This window comes from Salmo salar, chromosome 12 (genome assembly GCF_965601325.2).
Source record: "Salmo salar chromosome 12, fSalSal1, whole genome shotgun sequence".
Taxonomy (NCBI): domain Eukaryota; kingdom Metazoa; phylum Chordata; class Actinopteri; order Salmoniformes; family Salmonidae; genus Salmo; species Salmo salar.
Window position 1 is genome coordinate 96987006 of NC_138302.1, and position 7741 is coordinate 96994746.

A 7741-nucleotide genomic window follows, 5' to 3' on the forward strand; every position below is an offset into this window, starting at 1 on the left:
ATCAGAGAGATGCATATCCACAGTACACATCAATGTTGTATAATATACATAGTTACACTCCTTTTACTCATGTAGAACACACTAGTATCTTAAAGGTCCTTCTCCCCTCTCTGTCTTCACCTTTCTTTTATGCTCACATAAAAAAAATACAGTACACATTCGTATGCATGCACAAGCACAAATATAAACACACAAAACGAGCACACAAAAAAAGTAAAATGTGCTGTAATTATTTTTGGAAATAAAAATGGAAACTGGCACCAATTAAGGAGACCAATGAAGAAACCTCAAAGCAGAGACATCTGTCAAGAAGCACAAGGGATTCAATTGAGAGTGTACATGTAAGTCAGAATACACCCAGGCTTCAGGATGCCATCCAGATATGATCCTCAGTTTATATAGTACAGTTTATATAGTAGTGTTACCATTTTTATCTGAGCTTTTATACAGTTTTCCAGGTGTTGTTTGTCCGTGTCTTCTAAAAAATAAAAAAATAAACACCAAGTGCCTTAATGTGTCTTTTAATGTGTTTGGACCCCAGGAAGAGTAGCTGCTGCCTTGGGAGGGTCGTCATTGTAAATAAGAATTTGTTCTTAACTGACTTGCCTAGTTAAATAAAGGTTAAATAAATAAAAAATAAAAAGCTAATGGGGATCCCTAATAAATACAAATACAAAAATGCATTGAAAAGCAAAAAAAAAAGATTTGAATGTAGATTTATTTGGGCTCACTATTCTAATTAGATAAAAAGTTTAAAATACAAAGATTAGATCAAAGATACCTGGGTTTTGAGTTACTGGTTTGGAGAATATAATTTGGAAGTATACAGTATATTAAATATTATTTATTGTTTTATCAGAAATGATTGCTTATGGATATGTCAAACATGTGTGTGAACTGTTCTCAGATTTGTATTCATAGATTTTAGATGTGTATGAGAAAAAAAAAAGTGAAACGTTATACAGTGCTTTGAAAAATAATTTTCCCCCCTTTCTAATTTTCAAAACTTTTGCATATTTTTGATATTGAATGTTATCAGATCTTCAACCAAAACCTAATATTAGATGAAGGGAACCTGAGTGAACAAATAACACAACAATGACATACTTTATTTCATTTATTTCATCAACAAATTTATGCAACACCCAATGTCCCTATGTGAAAAAGTATTCGCCCCCTTACACTCAATAACTGGTTGTGTGACCCATGTCGTCCAAAACGTTATACTTTTGACTCATCTGTCTATAGAACATTCTTCTAAGAGTCTTGATGATCATCCAGGTGCTTCCGGGTGGTTTTTGGCAAACTTATGCCAACTCTTTAGACGAGATGGTCCCGTTAAGTCTGGGCCATGCAGCTAGACAAAACACACGATCAGCTAGACAAAACACACGATCAGCTAGACAAAACACACAATCAGCTAGACAAAACACACAATCAGCTAGACAAAACACACAATCAGCTAGACAAAACACACAATCAGCTAGACAAAACACACAATCAGCTAGACAAAACACACAATCAGCTAGACAAAACACACAATCAGCTAGACAAAACACACAATCAGCTAGACAAAACACACAATCAGCTAGACAAAACACACAATCAGCTAGACAAAACACACAATCAGCTAGACAAAACACACAATCAGCTAGACAAAACACACAATCAGCTAGACAAAACACACAATCAGCTAGACAAAACACACAATCAGCTAGACAAAACACACAATCAGCTAGACAAAACACACAATCAGCTAGACAAAACACACGATCAGCTAGACAAAACACACAATCAGCTAGACAAAACACACAATCAGCTAGACAAAACACACAATCAAAACACACAATCAGCTAGACAAAACACACAATCAAAACACACAATCAGCTAGTCAAAACACACAATCAACAGGACAAAACACACAATCAACAGGAAAAAACACACAATCAAGTCTACATGAAAATGGTTAAAAAGCAACAAATGTGAAGTTTTGGAATGGCCTTGTCAAAGTTCAGACCTAATCCCAATTGAGATGTTGTGGCAGGCCTTGAAACGAGCAATTCATGCTGCTAGAAAACCCACAAATGTTGTAGAGTTAAAGCAGTTATTATACAAGAGTGGTACAGAATTCCTCCACAGCGATGTAAGAGACTGATCAACAACTACAGGAAGTGTTTGGTTGAAGTCATTGCAGTTAAAGGTGACACAACCAGTTATTGAGTGTAAGGAGGCGAATACTTTTTCACACAGGGGCATTTAGTGTTGCATAACTTTGTTGATGAAATAAATGAAATAAAGTATGTAATTGTTGTGTTATTTGTTCACTCAGGTTTCCTTAATCTAATATCAGGTTTTGGTTGAAGATTTGATAACATTCAGTTTAAAAGAAAGCAAATCTGAAAATGGGCACTGTATATCCATGGTTTAGCTGGAATGGAATGTTCGTATCCTTTCATATTTTACTGTGATATGTGGTTGTCTCACCTAGCTATCTTAAGATGAATACACTTAATGTAAATTGCTCTTGATAAGAGCATCTGCTAAATGACTTTAGTAAAAAGGTTGTTATTTGATACATTAGACTGTGTAAAACCCAGCAGTACTACTTATTTCCCAGGAGAGTTTCTCAGGCGAATATATAGCATTTTGCAAAAAAGCAGGATTATTTTTCTCGCTGAAATGAAACCATCAAGTGATAGATTTTAAATAAATGCATGTCTGTCTTTGAACAACCCCGTTTCATGATTAGATATGGAAAAAACCACACCAATCTCTTTCAGAATTTCTTTAACCTTTTAAATGTAACAAAATGTAATCCAAAATGTAATCCAAAAAGTCATCCAAAAAATGTAATCTACATAATCCCAAAAAGTAATTATTTATCATGAGAGGGTCATAAACAATAACTAGTAATACTGCACACCCAAAGAAAGGTTCCTATCTCACCTTTGTGTTAAAAATAGTCATAAATTGCTGAGATGTAGTCACTTTTGATGACCCAAGCTCAAGTACACAGTATAAACAGAAAGTGTTTTTTGTTTAAAAGCTATTAATTATTTTAGATTACTGGCTATAAATCGATCTCTGAATGTGCTACAGCGACAAAACTACTCTCTCCTGCTGCGTTACGATGTAAGGATTCCAGGGGATTGTTAGTGGCTGTGATGTAGGGTTTAGCCAGGAATTGATTGACAGTCGGTAGAGCTAATGAAATGGTAGGAGGGACATCTCAGCTTCAAGTGGTGTCAGATTTCACGTCTCCGTGCTTCACACAGGAAGAAGAGACATACTCCTGTGTCCTGAGAATCAGGGCTACCTCTCAATGCAAGCCATTTCCATTAATGGTGCCCATACATAAGTGAATATGGCAGTCGGAACCGGTACCAGAACCACGCAGGTCCCCAAAACAGGGGGACTTTACATATAAGAGGTTTTAAACAATAAAAGGACATTTTCCAACAATTTTGAAAATGGATATATAGCATTTTGGAATTAAACTCTTCAAATGGCTTACAGGAGGCTGTAGACTTACAGGAGGCTGTAGGCTTACAGGAGGCTGTAGGCTTACAGGAGGCGATAGGCTTACAGGAGGCGATAGGCTTACAGGAGGCGATAGGCTTACAGGAGGCGGTAGACTTACAGGAGGCTGTAGGCTTACAGGAGGCGATAGGCTTACAGGAGGCGGTAGTCTTACAGGAGGCGATAGGCTTACAGGAGGCGGTAGGCTTGCAGGAGGCGGTAGGCTTGCAGGAGGCGGTAGGCTTACAGGAGAAGGTGAGCAGAGACCCTACACTCTTAGACTTAAAGGAGCCTCGAAGAACCTTTTGGGGTTTAGATTGCCAATGTGGGGGAACCCCTGTGATATGATGCATTTTTTGTGGAAAACCTTCACAGATTGACATTTATACGTTGATATTGGGCTGCCTGTGTAAAGGTTCAAACAGGAACCTTTTTTGTGATGGGAGGGATTCAATTTTGAACCTTTTTAATAATATATTGTAGTGGCAGCAGCCTATTAGAAGATTGGAGGTGTGGCTTTCAGATAGTTTTGGCCACACGTGAGAGTAAATGTCATTCCTGTTCATCACATTAAGTTTGTACACTACAAATTAAAACATTTCTTGAATATTTATATTACATATTCTAATATAATATGAACATTGCTGATTACATATAGTAAGAAAGTGTTAACTATTTCAACATTGGGATTTGCATATCTTGAAGAACTCATACATCTCTGTAAGCCTCATTGAAGCGCCAAAACGGTCACTGTTCAATGTTAACATGAGATGACAATACAACAGAACAGATTAACTAACAGGAATGACATTTACTCTCACGGTGATCAACGTTAATTATCTGACAGCCACGCCTCTACTAAGCCACGCCTCCAGTCCTCAGATCTGACCCACTAGGTTATATTTTAATAACCCAGTATCAACCCAACCTGGCTCTTTTTAAAGAAAACAACTAAACTAAGTGACCCAATGCCTACAACCCAGCATGGGTCAACCAAACAACCCAGCATGGGTCAACCAAACAACCCAGCATGGGTCAACCAAACAACCCAGCATGGGTCAACCAAACAACCCAGCATGGGTCAACCAAACAACCCAGCATGGGTCAACCAAACAACCCAGCAGTTGGGTCAACCAACCAACCCAGCATGGGTCAACCAAACAACCCAGCATGGGTCAACCAAACAACCCAGCAGTTGGGTCAACCAAACAACCCAGCATGGGTCAACCAAACAACCCAGCATGGGTCAACTAAACAACCCAGCATGGGTCAACCAAACAACCCAGCATGGGTCAACCAAATAACCCAGCCGTTGGGTCAACCAAACAACCCAGCTGTTGGTTCAACCAAATAACCCAGCTGTTGGTTCAACCAAATAACCCAGCATTTGGGTCAATCAAACAACCCAGCATTTGGGTCAATCAAACAACCCGGCATTTTTAAGAGTGTAGGCTACAGTAGGTTGAAGATACTGTAGCTAGCTAGCGACCTAAGCCAACACCTAATAATTATCATCATAAACAAACGTCATTACCATCATAAAAAAAACTTTTCAGAATTAAACCTTTCTGTTAAAATAGTTCTCATATAGGAATGGCTATTTGTTTACAAGTTGCTAGCTATATCAAAAACCACATATTTTCATCATCTTCTGAGTCTGGCAGAGCAACAAATACAACGAATCAAATAATTCAAAGAGCACTGCACGTGCCAGCTAAATGGTTCCTCCAGGATCTCTTTCCTACACTGAAACATTAAAGGTTCCTCCACTAACCCCTCAACTAACCAAAGGTGCAAATATTAACCTATTGACTGTAATGTTTCCTTGAGAATGTCCAGGGTTCCTTGAGTCACACCTAAATCTAAGAGTGTACACAGTTGAGAGGGGGAGCAGGGAGATGTTTTGATTTAATTAAATGCGTACTAATTATGCCCTTAACGAGAGAAGCAATGAATTACTTTCTACAGAACGTAACTTTAAATAAGGAAATGAAGAGGGTGGTGAGACTCCTGCCACTCGGTACTGTGACGGGGGAAAAATATTGAGTTGCTGTCGTCCTGCCAGGGTGTGTGTGTGTGTGTGTGTTGTGTGTGTGTGTGTGTGTGTGTGTGTGTGTGTGTGTGTGTGTGTGTGTGTGTGTGTGTGTGAGCTCTTCAGGAGAACCACTAATGGGTGCCACATTCAACCAGCACCATGACGCCATGCCACACGATCACGCACACGATCACGCACACACACACACACACACACACACACACACACACACACACACACACGCACACAGTACAATTACTATATATTGTCAGTACACTCTGCCATGCAAAGATATGCATAGTCACACAGCTACAGTAAACATACAGTACTCTTTCAGCCTTACTCTGAGACAAACATAATGTCAAATATGAATAATTATGTAAACAGTTTTGTACAGCGAACAGTACTGGATTAAGACGGTACTGAGACTGTACTGAGACTGTGCTGAGACTGTACGGAGACTGTACTGAGACTATACTGAGACTGTACGGAGACTGTACGGAGACTGTACTGAGACTGTACGGAGACTGTACGGAGACTGTACGGAGACTGTACGGAGACTGTACTGAGACTGTACGGAGACTGTACGGAGACTGTACTGAGACTGCTTTGAGACTGCATTAAGACTGTACTGAGACTGTACTGAGACTGTTTTGGGACTGTACAGAGACTGTACTGAGACTGTACGGAGACTGTACTGAGACTACTTTGAGACTGCATTAAGACTGTACTGAGACTGTACGGAGACTGTACGGTGACTGTACTGAGACTGTATTGAGACTGTACTGAGACTGTTTTGGGACTGTTTTGAGACTTTACTGAGACTGTACTGAGACTGTTTTGAGACAGTATTGAGACTGTTTTCAGACTGTTCTGAGACTGTATTGAAACTGTACTGAAACTGTACTGAGACTGTATTGAGACTGTACTGAGACTGTACTGAGACTGCATTGAGACTATTGAGACTGTACTGAGACTGTTTTGGGACTGTATTGAGACTTTACTGAGACTGTATTGAGACTGTACTGAGACTGCTTTGAGACTGTATAGAGACTGTACTGAGACTGTTTTGGGACTGTTTTGAGACTTTACTGAGACTGTACTGAGACTGTTTTCAGACTGTATTGAGACTGTTTTCAGACTGTACTGAAACTGTATTGAGACTGTTTTCAGACTGTTCTGAGACTGTACTGAGACTGTACTGAGACTGTTTTGGGACTGTATTGACACTTTACCTAGACTGTATTGAGACTGTACTGAGACTGTTTTGGGACTGTTTTGAGACTTTACGGAGACTGTACTGAGACTGTATTGAGACTGTACTGAGACTGTATTGAGACTGTATTGAGACTGTACTGAGACTGTATTGAGACTGTATTGAGACTGGACTGAGACTGTATTGAGACTGTACTGAGACTGTACTGAGACTGTATTGAGACTGTACGTAGACGTTAAGTGATATTCTGGATTTGTTTCATAATGACACATTTATTCTTCCAGGGCTGTCATTTCATTCCTATAAATCGTATCCTTTCCTCTCCACTTCTCTCTTCTCCTCCTATCCCCATCCCTTTCACTCCCCTCCCCACCCCTTCACTCCTCTCCCCACCCCTTCACTCCCCTCCCCACCCCTTCACTCCTCTCCCCACCCCTTCACTCCCCTCCCCACCCCTTCACTCCCCTGCCCTCCCCTTCACTCCCCTCCCCTCCCCACCGCTTCACTCCCCTCCCCACCCCTTCAATCCCCTCCCCTCCCCACCCCTCCTCTCCCCACCCCTTCACTCCCCTCCCCTCCCCTCCCCTTCACTCCTCTCCCCACCCCTTCACTCCCCTCCCCACCCCTTCACTCCTCTCCCCACCCCTTCACTCCCCTCCCCACCCCTTCACTCCTCTCCCCACCCCTTCACTTCCCTCCCCTCCCCACCCCTTCACTCCCCTCCCCACCCCTTCACTCCTCTCCCCTCCCCTTCACTCCCCTCCCCACCCCTTCACTCCCCTCCCCACCCCTTCCCTCCCCTCCCCACCCCTTCACTCCACTCCCCTCCCCATCCCTTCTCTCCCCTCCCCACCCCTTCACTCCCCACCCCACCCCTTCACTCCCCTCCCCACCCCTTCACTCCTCTTCCCACCCCTTCACTCCTCTTCTATCCCCCACTCTCTCTCAGTTGGCTTCATATGGGACTGATT